This window comes from Lemur catta, chromosome 2 (assembly GCF_020740605.2).
Source record: "Lemur catta isolate mLemCat1 chromosome 2, mLemCat1.pri, whole genome shotgun sequence".
NCBI classification, from domain to species: domain Eukaryota; kingdom Metazoa; phylum Chordata; class Mammalia; order Primates; family Lemuridae; genus Lemur; species Lemur catta.
The window spans coordinates 104,647,623-104,664,046 of record NC_059129.1 but is presented as its reverse complement, the minus strand read 5'-3'; positions in this window follow the sequence as shown (position 1 = coordinate 104,664,046).

Sequence of the window (16,424 nt, the reverse complement as noted above, 5' to 3'; positions counted from 1 at the left end):
AGCTAGGCCAAGTGGCACGCTGATTTTAAGGGGGACAAAGAGAGGAAAAAAATAGTGACGCTGTCAGTTGATAACACAAGCGGCAGCAGGTAGGTAACAAAAACTGCAAGGATGTCCAAGTCCAAGACTTGGTTTCCTGCCTTTCCTTGGGGGAGGGCTTATCACAGGAAATGTGACTCTGTCCTTGAGATATGGTTGAGGCTCTAGTTCTTTCTGCTGCTGTTTACTCAGAAACTCTGTAAAAGCAAATTCTCAAAAAACAATTCTGAAAGAGAGATTTACATCTCTTTTCCATCCATTCAGCTCTGTTCAGAAGTGTGCAAAACAGAACTCATGCAGGGTACCTGTTAGTGAGAGAACTCATAGGTTTGCTCTTTAACTGTTACTGGGGAAATTATAGGATTAAGTATTTTTCTATGTGGTATTAGGTATTTTCCTGTTATTTTTGCAAGGCCGCCCCTTTCATTTAGTATTGCTTTCAATAATTACTGGGTTATAGCAGTTAAACAGGCTATACTTCTCAATGCATATATACCTTATGGGATTTATTTGAAAATTCATGGGTGGAAAAGAGCCATTTGCTTTCTTAAGAGGAACTTGCCTCCTCTCTCTTCCCCCTGGAATAAAACTGGAAATGGAGGCAGTGGTTGTGCTCATACTTAAATCACAGCCCTGTCGAGGTGGTGCTGACTTGAACCTTTTCACTTTCAACTTTCAGCCAACACGCAGATGGATCTGAACCCTACATTTTACTTCAGGAGTGAAAAAGTGGTGGGATTTTTCATTTTCAAGCTTAACTTTAACAGCTGCCATAGAAAATATCTTACTCTTAGATTCCTAATCACCAGGAAGGCTGTTAGGCGATTTTTTCACCTATGTATGAAAATTCATTATCAAGTTCATAGAGAGAGCAACAGTCGATCTGACTTCATCTTTTCTGGGCCCAGAAAGCATTACCATGAAATCTTTATTTGTACAACCTTGATCCAGAGCTATCTCAGGACTAATGTTCCAGGTGGCCCAGTGGAATTCATCCCCAGGGCCCCAGCGTGTCAGAGTCAGAGGCAGGTCTGTGCCCAGCCTCCAAGCTCCAGCGCTTGGAGTCTAGTTGCTATGGGTGCCAGAGGCACACCGCAATAAAGTGACCCCTCTCAAGTCTACTTGACAGCCTTTAGCCTTCAGCAAGATCTTTATATAACTCTGGTAGAATAAAGATAAATAGTAAAGGTAAAAAAAGAAGGCTTTTAACTTCACTTTTAGTTTCGATTTTTATATTTTGAAAATCACCCCTGCCCACATACCTTTCCCTTGATTGAAATTTAATGACCCAATTAATAATGATTCTGACCTTTTTTAGTGAAATCAACAAGCCTCTGAGATAATAAAACAAGAAATATGTCCTAACAATTACGGGGCAATATCATTTCTCATTTATTTTTTGTGGGTTGAAATCTATAGTGAAGACTCATGATCTTCTGTCAGTGATGCTGGAGTTTCATAGAGGTGCCAGATTTAGCACATTAAAGGCAAAATAAAACCAAAAAACCCAATATGCTCAATTAAATTTGAATTTTTGGTAAATATGGAATTTTTTTAGTGTAAGTATGTACTATGCAATACTTATATGCATGCAAATATATGCATATATGCATACGGTATGCATATATATGTTTGTATATACATATGGAAGGATATATACATTTATATGTGTTAGGCTTAAAGAATTTACCCTCCCCAAACTTCCATCCAAACCTCTTATAAAACCCACCCCCACCCCTTCCTAGGGGTGTTTTAGGCAAGTAGCCTATGCCAGACCCCTAACGAGATAAAGGAATGAAATGTAAAAGGGGAACTTACTTTCCTTATCCCCTCACCACCCAGTTCTTTGAAAAGAATTTGTTTACTCCTCCCAGAAAAACCCTCTATAAAACCCAAGACTCTTCCTTGTGGAAGGCTTTTTTGGCTTCCATCCCTCTGCACCCAGATGCTCAAAATAAACAGCACTTTTGCTACAAACGAGGCTTCGTGTGTCTCTCTCTTGGCTCTGGACCTAACAATATGTATATATGTATAAATATTTATACATATGTACACACATATATATCATCACCTCCCAGACCAAAAATGGCAGCATTTTTTCATAAATTTTATATATGGACCTATATCTAATGGTGATAAATGCAACAAAAAAAACCAAAATAACTTTATTATATGTATGTATATAAAGGAGCCACATTCCATACATAGGTCAGTCCTTTAAATATTTATATATTCAATTAGCATTTGAGTGTGTTTTCTATGTTCAGGTCACTATATAGACTAAACTACAAAATATGAAGTTGATGATACTTCATCTTTCCTTCCTTTCCCCCCCTATTTTACAGTGTATTGCTTTTCTTCCTTTTACCAAACCTACACATTTCTTGGAGAAAATAAATTACATGTTAATTACAAAATATCTGAAAGGGGTTTGGGGGTCTTGTTTTGTTTTGTTTTCTGAGACAGAGTCTCGCTCTGTCACCTGGACTAGAGTACAGTGGTGTCATCATAGCTCACTGTAACCTCAAACTCCTAGGCTCAAGGGATCCTCCTGCCTTGGTTTCCTGATTTGCTGAAACAAAAGGTATGCACCACCACACCCAGGTAATTTTTCTATTATTTGTAAAGATGGGGTCTCCCTATGTTGCCCAAGCTGGCCTCAAACTCTTGGCCTCCACTGATCGTTCTGCCTCCGCCTCCCAAAGTGCTAGGATTACATGGTGAGCCACCACACTGAGCATTGAAAGGGCTTTTTAAAAGGGGATGTGTAACTGTGGAAATAGTCAAGAGAACTCATTTGAAGTAAGTCGCATTCACACTATCAGAATAGGTTTATAAAAAAAGAAACATTAAACAAATTAATAGTATTAGTAATAGTGTAAGAAAAATATTAACCTACATAAAAGAATGTATAACCTTAGAAGCAACCATTTGAAAATAACAAGAATAACAACAAAACAATTATTATTGAGTCTTTAGAGGTCTAGTATAACATTAACTGAATTTGCATTCTTGTTATGGAATTAAATTAATAAATCTAATTTTATTTTGAGGATGTTCTGCAATTCTAACTTCATGACCTCAACCTGGCTTTTGCTACAAACAGAATGAATTAGGGAAATTTTGATTTTGTGTGTGCATGTGTGTGTGAGAGAGAGAGAAAAACCCTTTCATATCTATCAATTACAAAAGTTATCTTAGTCCTCATTGTATGTTGAACTGAAGGGAAGTTTGTATCAGTAATCTTTTCACTGTTAAAATAATGGAGTTTATTGTATTTGCTTTTTAGGGGATAACTTTCAGTCACTTTAAATATACCTCTTTGCATTTAAAAGGATCCATTCACTTTTTCTTCTACCCTCCCCTTATAGCTGTGAGGTGACAAGCTATTTCATGTGCAGTGAATCTTAAAAGGAAAACTCTTTAGGTAAGTAGGTGTTGCCTTGAGTATATGGCTTTAGAAAAATTACAATTAAAGCAGTGGAGATGGGGTATGAGAGGAGGTAATATTTAACTGGGTGACAATTTATTTTGTTGAAAACCCAAAACCTCATTAGAGATTTCCACCAAGTTTCACATTCCTAATGATTCTAACTTTTTATGCTGAGGGAATATTTAGGAATTTGACAGTAGAGCGTTGAAAGGTCATTTGTCAGCAGGGTTACTAAGTTGTAGAACTTGTTAGGAAAGCTTGATACTGCTTAGCCACACATTGTTGCTGTCTCGAATCCCACGGGCAGCTAGCAAGAGCAATTAGGCAAATTCTGGTTTAGCTGAGAATGACCCTTTTCAATATTTTGAAACGGGCACAAAAGTTCCTGTCAAAGCGTATTAACTGAATCTGTATTTAAAGATAAGAAGAGATGCTACTGGCAAGCCCTACATCCTGAGGAGAACTGAGATTTAAGGCCAACTCAGCCTTCTGTTACATTTTGCCAGGAGAAAGGTTACTGAAGGAGGTGGAAGATTGATGTTGGAAAGCCTGCTATTTAACTACACATTATACACATCTCTGCATTTACTTTACCCTGTGCATCCTAAGTTCGTTAAAGTTATAGATCAGAAATATGTTAATGCCCTTTTCACAACTGAGCTATTTATAGCCCATTCATATTTTAGTTTAAAACTTAAAATCAAAATTAAGTTGCAAAGAGTGATCTCTAAAAGGAAGTTTTATCTTATTGCTTTGTATTGTCAAATATTTCATGTGAGGATGAGAGAATATGCATAAGGACACACAATGTACACATACAAACATGCATGCATGATCAGATTTTTGTAATATCTTTCATATGAAGAGTTAATAAAATGTTTTTAGCATCTCTCTGATTCTTAGGGAGCCAATCTTAATTTTCAGGGAAAATTTGAAAACATTTAATAATTAAGGATTTATAAACTTGAGATAATTTCTATTCTATGAAGTTGTTAGCAATTAGGTCATATACCTAATTCTCTACAAACCCAATAAAAAAAAAAGAACTATCAGATACATTACCATTATTTATTTCTTTGTTCAACAAATATTTACCGAAGGTCTATATGTTCCATCACAATCCATAAAAATATGTAAAATCTATAAAAAGACTGAATAAACAGAATGGATCCTTGATGTCCTGGGACTTAAAATCTAGTAAGCCTCAGTGAGTGTTAGTGGCTTGATCCTGAATAATGCAATATACAAGGACAGCTTATTTTGGGGGGTGATTTTCTCTAGTTTAAAAGAAACTTTCATTTAGTATCAGTATATGTAAAGAAGTCTAAGGTATAATGTTATAACAAATGTCACCTTCATTTTTTGGACCTAGGTTGCTGATGACTGAAAAAGGTACTCAATTGAAATAATTCCAGAAAACAAGCATGTACATAAACACATATACACATACACATATACAAAGTTCAATGCAAATACTACAGCAGATAAAATGGTTGATTTTAAATGCTCTCACAACTGCTGTATACATTTTCTTACCACAATCATCTGGACTTTTTGTTTAAAAAAGTCATATCTTGGGACAACCTCCCAGATATTCTGAGTTAATAGCTTTAGCTTATGTGTGCATCCAAGGAACATATATTCACAATCAGTCTAATTGGATTGAGATGCTTTGTGGCTTACACTTTGAGAAATATTGACTTAAATAAAAAGTGGTTTCCATTTATAAGTTAGTGAATTCAAAACAGGCTCTATTTCCATAAAGATTTATCTGCTAAGGAACTTGTTCTCCCATTATAAAAAATTTAAAAAAAAAACAAAAAACCTGTAAAACTTAAAAAAAAACCTTGAATATATACGTAAAATAATAATTTTCAGATGGTTCAAGCAGGAAGTGGAAGACTGTGATCCTTCAGAAGAGGGAAACAAATAAAATGAGCCCTAGGATTGCTCCATAGGAAGTAATTATCAGTTCTCAGAGCAAGTAAAGGGAACTCAAACCTCCATGAACTGAGAACACAGAATATTGACTTTGGGGGACTTAAATGGCTAGAAATTGTAGGGCACAGTACAAGAGTACAAGGAGCTGGATAGAGAGAGCAAGGGTTCTTGACACATGCAGAGGGGGCCTGCTAGTATTTGGCTGAGCATCTGAACACATGTGGAATGAAACTTACTAAGACTGGAGGAAAAAAGACCAGAAATAAATAAACAAATAATTTTCCAGACTCACAAAGAGCTGAAAATATTTTACTTTGCCACCAGTCAAAATGGAGAAGTCTTAAAATATACTGGTAGAATACTGGGTAAAGTCACAAAGGGTATTACCCTAGTAATGGGCTAAGAGAGCCTAAGACTAAAAACTGCTTTGGATCAGCCCTAAGACAGCTTCAAAGAAAACTTTGAAAGGATCAACTTGGTCCCAAATAGCTCAACTGAATGCTAAACAAAGTTCAATAGTCTTTAAAGACATACAACAAAATCCAGTAATCAACACCATAAAATTCATTAGGTAGGGCATACAAATAAAAATCCCAAGGTATGTAAAGAAGCAGGAAAATATGACATGTGGGACATATTAATATCAATAAATAGAAACAGATCTAATAATGACAGAGATTATAGAATCACAAGCCAAAGTCTATAAAACAGAAACTGAAAATATTGTAAATATGTCCAGGAATGTAAAGGGATACTTACACATGATGAAAGGCAAACAAAAGATATAAAAAACAACATAATGGAACTATTGACGATGAAAAATACAATATCTGAAATAAAAAAACACTGGATAGGATTAACAACAGATTAAACAAAAAACGAAAAGATGAAAACATGCAGAAAAAAAGATAAGTGAACTTAAATGCATAGCAATAGAAACTAATCAAAATCAAGTTCAGAACAAAAGCTTATTGAGAAAAACAGAGTATCAGCAACTTGGACAATATCAAGCTGTCAAACAATTGTGTAACTGTAACCCTGGAAGCATGGAGGATGAAAGTGTGCAGGAAAAGATGTGAGAAGACGGAAAAAAATGTTGAAAAAATAATGACTGAAAAATATTCAAAAGTGATAAAAAATATAAACCCATAGATGCTTAGGATCTCAACAAACTCCAAGAAAAATAAACATAAAAGTACATGAAGGCATATTAAAATCATATTTCTGAAAATAGTGACAAACAGAAAATCTTAAAAACTGCCAGAGAAAGACAAATGATATAGAGACCAAAAATATGATAAGGACATCAGAAACTATGTTAAAACTGTGCAACTTTGTCAGGAACTATGCAAGCCAGAAGATAAGAAATGACAGCTTTAAATTACTAGAGGGAAAAAAAAAATCGCCAACCTTCATTTCTGTACCCAGTGAATATATTTTTTCACAAATAAAGGTAAAATAAGAACTTTTCAGACAAAAAAAAATATGAGAAACTTTATATCCATCAGACCCTATAGAGGTACGGGCAGAAGAAAAATGATTCCAGACAGGAATTTGGATCCTCCCAAAAAAGTGAGCAGCACCAGATGACTGGCTGTTTAAGGCAAAAATAATAACAGTATATTGTGGGGTTTATATCATATGTAGAATTAATATGTATGGCTATATTAGCATCAAGTAAGGGAGAATAGAAATGGAAGTTATGTAGTGCTACTTGAAGTGGTGAGTTAAAGTGACAGTGACAACTTTAAGGTGTATATTACAAAACCTATAGAGACAATTAAAATATAAAACAAAGAGATATGTGCTAATAAGCCAATAGTGATGATAAAATCTCATTATAAATAATGATTAATGAAACCAAAAAAAGCAGGAAAAGAGAGAAAATGACCAAAAAAGAATGAAACATTGAGTAAGATAATAAATTTAAAATTAAAGATATCACTACTCACTTTACATTGAAGTGGTCTAAACATTCCAATTAAAATATAAAAATTGTCAGATTGACCAAACAAGATTCAATTATATATTGTCTAAATGAATCCTAAATTAGGAGTACAGATACAAATAAATTAAAATTTAAAAGATGCAGAAATATATACTATACAAATAATCACTTTAAAAAGTTTTAGAATAAAACCAGAATATTACCAGAGAAAAGGGTGTCATCTCATAAGGATGAGTCAATTCATCAAGAAGACATAACAACCATAAATATGTCTGCACCTAATAACAGATTTTAAAAATATATAAAACAAAAACTGAAAAACTAAAAGAGAAATAGATAAAACCATAATTATAGTTGAAAATTTCAATACTCTTCTCAATAATTAATAAAAGTGATATAAAAATTAGGCAAAAAATTCAGTAAAGATGTAGAATACTTCAACGTTCTTAACCAACTTTGTCTAATTGGCACATAGAAAACTCTACCCAATAACAACAAATATAAAAATGCTTTCTAAGTTCATATAGAATATTCACTAAGATATACTATATATTGATCTATAAAGCAAATCTGAATAAATTTAAAGCTATTAAAATAATTATATGATATTATCTGGGCATATTCACATTAAACTAGAAATTAATAAAAGAAATATATCCATATGATTATGAGTTTTAAAATATACTACTAAACTCATGAGTTGAAAACGGTATCATGATAAAAATTATAAATTATTTTGAATGGTATGAAAATGACAATATCAAAATTTGTTTCTCACACCAATAGCAATAATTAGAGGAAAATAAATAGTATTAAATGCTTATATTAGAAAAGAAAAAAAGATGTAAAATAAATGATGTATGCTTATACTTAAGAAACTACAAAAAGTAGAAAAAATTAGACACAAAGAAAGCAGAAGAAAATAAATAATAAAGATGAAAACTTAAATTAATAAAACAGAAAGCAGAAAAGTGATAGAAAAAGTTACTGAAATCAAAAGTTGGTTCCTGACAAATATTAACAAAATTGATAAATATCTAGCTGGACTTATTAAAAAGAAGACACAAATTAGCAGTATTAGGAAGAACAGGGAGTTCTGACTACACACCCTACATTAAAAAACTAAAAATAATAAATATTTATTATTTATCTTACACCTATAAATTTGAAAACTTGGACAAAGTGAACAAAGACTTCAAAAGACACAAATTAGGTGTTCACTGAAGAAGAAATAGTAATGTAAAAAAACTAGTGTGTTTTTTTACTAGGTGTAGAAAGTATTTGAATTCTTATTTAAAAGCCTTCCTCTAGAGAAAATTCCAAGACTGAGGTAATATAAAGGTGAAAAGAGTTTTTTCAATCCTCAGAAAATTGGAAAACTCCCATGCAACATAAGTGGGTAGGGTAACATGAAGTATGACCCTTATTTCACATTATATACAAATATTAACTTTAATGTATCATACTCCTAAATGTAAGAGTAAAATTTATAAAATTTCTAGAATAAAATATTAATAGAACAGAGTATCTTTCTGTCATAAGCTTAGATAAAGATTTTTAGGATACAAAAACATAAACCATAAAGGAAACATAATTGGCAAATTGGATGTCATGAGTTTTATTTAAAAATACACCATTAAGAAAATGAAACAGCATGCCATGGATTAGGAGAAAATAACTGCATAGTATGTATCTGACAAAGGACTTGTTTGTATTTAGAACACATAAGAATCCTTACACCTCAATATTAAGAAGACAATGAGGCCGGGCGCGGTGGCTCACGCCTGTAATCCTAGCTCTGGGAGGCCGAGGCGGGTGGATTGCTCAAGGTCAGGAGTTCGAGACCAGCCTGAGCAAGAGTGAGACCCCGTCTCTACTAAAGATAGAAAGAAATTATCTGGCCAACTAAAAATATATATACAAAAAATTAGCCGGGCATGGTGGCTCATGCCTGTAGTCCCAGCTACTCGGGAGGCTGAGGCAGTAGGATCGCTTAAGCCCAGGAGTCTGAGGTTGCTGTGAGCTAGGCTGATGCCACGGCACTCACTCTAGCCCGGGCAACAGAGCGAGACTCTGTCTCCAAAAAAAAAAAAAAAAAAAAGAAAGAAAAAAAAAGAAAGAAGACAATGAACTTGATGTTAAAAATGGGCATAAATTTGAACATATCCTTTACAAAATAAGATATGTAAGTGGCATATAAGTACATAAAATGATGTTTGACGTTATTACTCATTAAGGAATGTAAATTAAAATTGAAATGAGATACTTTCATATATACAATAGAATGGCTAAAATTAAATGTAATGACTTTACTAATTGTTGGCAAGAGTATTGTCAGGGCTCTCCAGAGAAACAAAACAAAATAGAAATATATAGATACATAAAAAAGATTTATTATGAGGGATTGGCTCTGAGATTATAGAAGCTGAGAAGTCCCACAATCTGCCATCTACAAACCAGAGACCCAGAAAAGCCGGTGGTGTAGTTCCAGGCCAAGTCTTAAGGCCTGAGGACCAGGGAAGCTGACAATGAAAATTCAGGTTTAGGTCATCCAAAGGCTCAAGAACCATAAGCACTAGGGACCAAGGGCAAGAGAAGATTGATGTCCCAGATTAACATGATGTGATGAGAAAGTTACTTTACCTTTGGATATTCCTGCCACAAATCCATAAACCCAGTTAAATCATGAAAAGCAAAAGTCAAATAAACTTCATGAAGGGACATTCTACAAAATACCTGACCAGTACTCCTCAAAAATGTCAAGGCCAACAAAATCAAGGAATATCTACAAAACTGTCACAGCCAAGAGGAGTCTAAGTAGACATGATGACTAATGTAATGTGGTACCTGAATGGGATCTTAGAACAGAAAAAAAAAGTTTATACGGAAGTTTATATTAAAACTAAGGAAATCTAAATAAAATACAGACTTTGTTTAATCATATTGTATTTATGTTGGTTCATTACCTGTGACAAATGTGCCATACTAATGTAAGACATTAACAGTAGGGGAAACTCAGTGTTAAGTGTATGGGGATTCTCTGTATTATTTTTGCAACTTTTTCATCTAAAACTAGAATCTAAAACCATTTTAAAATAAAAAGTTTATTAAAAATTATATAAATAGTAATGTCTCATTTCTGAATATAAATATAAGCTTCTTAAATATTTGCTTAATAAAACAGTGCTTTGAAAGAATAATTCACCTGAACAAGGAAGTTTTAATTCAGTCATCAGAGAAACACAGTACATTACATTAATTATTCCCAGAGATTCTCAGCTCTGATACCTTGATCAAGTTACTATCTCAGGATCTGTACAACTGATGTAATAACAACATTTCAGGATTAATAAGATGATGTGAGTAAGTTTCTTAGTATTATTCTGATACATAGTTAACACTAAATCTATGGTAGTTTTCTAATAATACTATTTTGTTGTTATTATTGTTAAAAGTATTTTATTTTTAAGGTAAAATGCTATATCACACCAACAAACCAAATAAAAGGCAAAGGGTCTTCTCCCAGAATAATGGAATCATTCAATAGGTGGTATATTCCTACATACAGCACACAGTTATATTTGTGATATCACAATTTTGTTATATTAACATTTGTGCGATTGGGCATTATATTATATATAAAATATGCAACAATGAAATGAGAACTTTTTGAACCAACCTTAAATGTGATCATTTATGCACTTATAGACATCACTTAGATAGGAATTATCCCTTATTTTAAAGAATCCTCTTTCAATGACTTTCTAAAAGCCCTTGGCTAATTTCACTATACCCAGTAAGAATTAATATATGTCTATTATTATCTCACAGGTAACATCTTTGGGAGTTTTAGGATGAATTGTTTACTCTACGCTAAAACAATGCAAGATGCAGAAAGAATATGGACTAAAAGGCAAATCATAATCCTTTTCATAATCATAACTAAAACTTGCCCCTTCATTTATGAGCAAGCTAAATTATAATGAAAACTCTGGTAATGAGACATAAAGTCAGAGTATAGAGATTTGGTTGCATGATCCTGATGGCTAAAGATGTACTTGCTTTGTGAGAAGAGGAGTCTACTTACTCAAGTTTCCTGGTCACAGAATTTCTCCCTCACAGGGAAGTAAATCACTGTGACAGAGTCTTACCCTATAGACTCCCTTTCCCTGACTTCTTTGTAAACATATCCTTAGTTAAGATGTTAATAACATCAATACAGCTACAGATTCCTCTTATTGTCAAAATGGGCTTAGATTTTCATGTCCTTTTATCAACTTAGAATTATGAAGACATTTATAGTGATTCGGCAGAGAATTCATATCATCCATTATATGTTAATTTTACTATTCTACTTCTTAAAGATTGAGTAATGCCTCACAGTTCTCACGTTAAGTAAGTACTGAGCACTCTCTATGTATTAGGCCTGGTTCTAGGTGACAGGGATACAGTCATGAACAAATTGAAGACCCTACTTGTGGGATTTATATTTTAATAAAAGAGACAGACAATAAATAAACAAGTAATGTAAAGTCATTAATGGAGAGTGTTATGAAGCATTTTAGTAACTAATTATTTACCATCACAAATATTTTATTTGCAATGGACATTAAATTCTTTACTACAAGCCTTTAAAAAATAAAAGATACATTTATTAAGGTTAGGAATATTATCACATTTAAGGAAAGTAGTAGGCGCTAGTTGCACTATAAAACTTGATCCGCTACTCAGAATGCAATAAATATATATGTAAAACCATATGATGAATTTATCTGTTTTCCCAAATGTATGTGAGGCAATAAACACTCTATAAATAGAGTAATAATTAACACATTTCAGAAATTTAAATTCAAAACACTTACAGAAGTGCTTTCACAGCTCCAAAGCTGTTCCTGTGGATGAAACACCTAACAAAAATGCTTCAGAGTGTAGCCATGTTGCTTCTTATTTCTTAGTTTTACTGTGCTATAGATAGATTCAAGAGTTTACAAATAGCAAAGCTGCAGTGCCACACTGATTTCTCCAGGAAACAAGATTCATTTTAATCAAGTATTACTTTAAGACAAGGAGTGTCTGGATGACAAGAAATTATATCATTAAAGAAAATCATAGGTTAGTAAGTAGTCCTGTATCAGATGGCAATACAGTTTCTTAAACCACAAAGAAACAAAAAGAATGGGCCACTGTGCATTCTAAGGAACCTCTTAAATCACTGCCAAATTGATTTTTTTTTTCTTCTCTAAATATCCTTTAAGGTGTAACTTCAGACATCTCTGAAGCAAATAAGACTATTAAGCAATTGACAAGATGCTGCACATGAATTACAAAACAGAAAAGGGAGAGAGGAAAATGTCTTAGTTTTTTTCAAAAGAAGAAATGGAAAAGGTTAGGCTATACCATGTCTAATTCTGTCTAAACCTGCATATATCCTTAAATCCCAGCTCCAATTCTGTGCCTTCCAAAAGCAAAGGGACCCTGGTGTTCTTTCTCTTTTTTTGTGCACACTTTTTTTTTCTTTTTTTAAGTGACAGAACAAAGAGTTAACATAAGCCAACTCAGGTACTGTTATGTTTAAGGAGAAAAAGAGAATCTCATCAAGGAATTAGAGGAAGAGCTACCAGAGAAAAGAAGGCATTCAAACTGGTACCCAAATTAGGAAACTGAGTAAATGATGCAAAATTCAGATTGAAAGTCAGCTATAAATAAAGTAATCCACTATTCCAGGGTTCAGTTTATGTCCTCTGAAAAGGACCAGTGGTAAATATTTTAGACTTTGTGGGCCATATGGTCTCTGGTGCAACTAATCAACTCTCATTATTGTGCAAAAGCAGATAAGCAGGTAATACCTAAATGACCACAGCTGTGTTTCAATAAAACTTTATTTATAGCGACTAAATTTGAATTTCATATCCTTTGATGTCTAATAAAATATTTTTTCTTTTTTTTTAACATCTAAAAATGTAAAACCATTCATAGATAACAAGCCATGCATCTGTGGGCCAGATTTGGCCTTCAGACCATAGTTTGCCAAGCCCTATAGTGTCCTACAAACTTAACCATAAAGGGCTGTATAAACACTTCTTCTTATTTTATGGTGCCCTGAATGTCGTATTTATTAATGAATCATATGCATAATACATTAATAGATTTTTTAAAAAATAAATGAATGTGTGACTAGGAAAAGAAAATTATATTTCTTATTTTGGTCAAGTCCCAGTGGTACATACAGCCAAATCTTTCATCACCTCTTGGATCTCATAGTACAAGATCCAAAACGAAAGAGAAGTGCATAACTAGTGAATTAGCTCCTTGAGAGCCAAAACTGAAAATCTGGGTCCCAGAGGTGAAATCATCAAGACACTGCGAAAAATATACGAGAGAGAGAGGGGGAGAGAGAGAGAGAGAGAGAGAGAGAGAGAGAGAGAGAGAGAGAGAGAGAGAGAGAGAGAGAGAGAGAGAGGGAGGGAGAGAAATAGTCATTGTAAAAACATTTTGATTATATTAGATATTTAACCACATCCTCAAAATACAGAAAGAATTTTCAAGTCCTCACTAATAGTCAATTTCTACATGTTCACATGTTTATTCATTTTGAATTTCCTGGTATTCTATCTCTAAACAACAGTTTCTTCTGGAAGCCGTAGTGGTAAAGAAGGAGACCTTTGTTTTCAGGGGTGAATCCTATGCAACCACACATAATGTGGGGACCTGAGTCCTGGGGCTTCATGCTGCTTTCCATGCTCTGAATCCATCAGTGGTGGGAGATCAAATGGTGAAGTTCCTTGTTAGAAATTGTGGCTGTCCTTCTATCTAGGGAAATATTAGCTAAGATCAGTACAGTGAATGTGTACATAAGCGGCAAGCGTTTCTGCAGGCTTCACTATGCTGCAGAGTAAGCAACAGCAAAACCTGTAAAGCAGAAACCTTGTCGTCAAGAAATACTAGATGTCTTGCTGGAAAGCTCAGAACTGCCTGAAAGCTAATTTACTTCCATCAATCATTTCCTTTGTGTAATCTTCATGTGTGGTAGGCACAACTACAGTTGAATTCAGTGGTTTTCAAAACTTTTGCATCTTTTCAAAGCAGCAGTTAGATTACTCCAAGACTCTAACAGAAAATCTCAAGATATGAATCAGCCAAAAGTGGGGTTGCTCAGGTTGACTCTGGATGAATCCATTGCGTGTAGTTCTCTCATCCAATTTAGTGACTCCTGAGCCTCCTTGAAATAGAATTTGGTGACTATTGGTCTTTATTACCTTACTATTTTACCTTTGCCTTATTGGTTTTCTCTAGCCACATATAGAAATGGTAATTAAAAATCCTCTTAATAAAATTCTTCACTAGGTCAGTGTAAAGTTATAACAAACTTTAAATAAAACCTGTTCAAGTCCCTTCACTCTTTCCAATAACAATCCTTCAATGTTTTCCATTGTTGCTTGCTGTGTTGTCTCTTTTCTTTTTTTGATTGCTTTTGAAAACTTTCAGTGATAGAAATGAAATTTACTTAATTTCCAACACTCATTTTGTAAATAATTCATATAATGTATTATTCTTGCATGGCACTCACAAATATTTCTACAGAAGATAGACGCTTAAGAATGGATAGTGGGGAAGAGAGAAAGAGCTGGGAGGAGAGGGGAGAGAGAGAGGTCTTGTTAACAGGAAGCATCTTAGTGATTCAACTGGAAAAACTTCTAGAGAAGGCAGTAAAACCAGGAGTAGAGAAACAACCTCCAACTGGGAACAGTCATGGGAAATTGAAAGATAGGAGGACATGCATAATTTAGCCTGGCTGACAAATTAGCATTCATTCCAGTCTATGAATACACTGCTTTAGCCTGACGACAATTAAAGTGTCAGCTTAGCTTTTAATTCAAGGGGCATTACAAAGATCAGAAGGAAGAAATAACAGTTTCTAAAGTCTTTTATTCAGAGTACTGAAAACATCTTGAATTAAATTGAAAGAACAGCTCATTTACTTTCAACTTCTTTTGCCACTTGTTTCCATAGACCAAAAGAAATGCAACATGGAGACTGCATGGGACATTTTTGGGGACTCTAAGAATTATTGGTACCTTTGATGATGATCATTACTTGGTATAAATTTTTTAAAACATTATTTAGGGCTCCAATTGTAATTTAGCCTGATCAGTGTGAAATATCACTGAACTTGGTTATTAAAAAAAAAAAAAAGCTTTGGATTTAAGAAATGCTGCCTGAAATTTAATGATTTAGTAACTCAATATAAACAACCTTTTTAAAATTAGAAAACTGGTTCATTGGAAGCTTAAAAATGCAAAAGAGGGCACATCTGGAGATGAAGTTATATGTTAATTTGCTCCCTGATCTCAAATTGCTTTCTCAGGAATGCAAGGATTCAATTTATTGTAGATTGTTTGGACTTCTTTCCAGGCTTTCTTTGTTTTCTCAACCTGGGAGGTCATTTCTAGAGGGGATGAACAATAGTAGTCAGTTAGGGAATCGTTATTTTTTCAAATAGGAAACTTCTGAGGTTATATTTTTATCCCAAATATATGAGAAAGTACGTGTGTGTCTGTGTGTGTGTGTATTTTTCTCCTAAATCATACAACAGGATCTCCTGAAGATAGATTTGAGCTTAACAAAAAGGAAGTTTTATTTATTTATTGCAGTTTCTTAAACAAAATCCAATTTCCATTTTTCTAATAAGTTCTCAATACATTAAAAGCACATTATATATGTGTGTATGTATATATATGTGTATATATACACATATATGTGCATACATATTTATTTACTTATTTTAACCCTAACTGTACACCATTTGATCACCTTTCTTAACTCAGTCTATGTGAAGGTCACTGAGGATGTATCAGCTCTTTTTGTAGGCTACAGCACAATAAAGTATACCTGATAATGACCTAAAAAACAGGCTGTGATTGTGAAGGGTCAGAGTATACTTGCTGAAGAGTCACTAAATAGAGTTAATTCTAAAATAAATGTAGAGTCTTCATGGTATTATTATAAAAACAGCCAGATGAAAAGCGAAAATCAAGCCAATCACCAAAGCATTCCTACATTGTT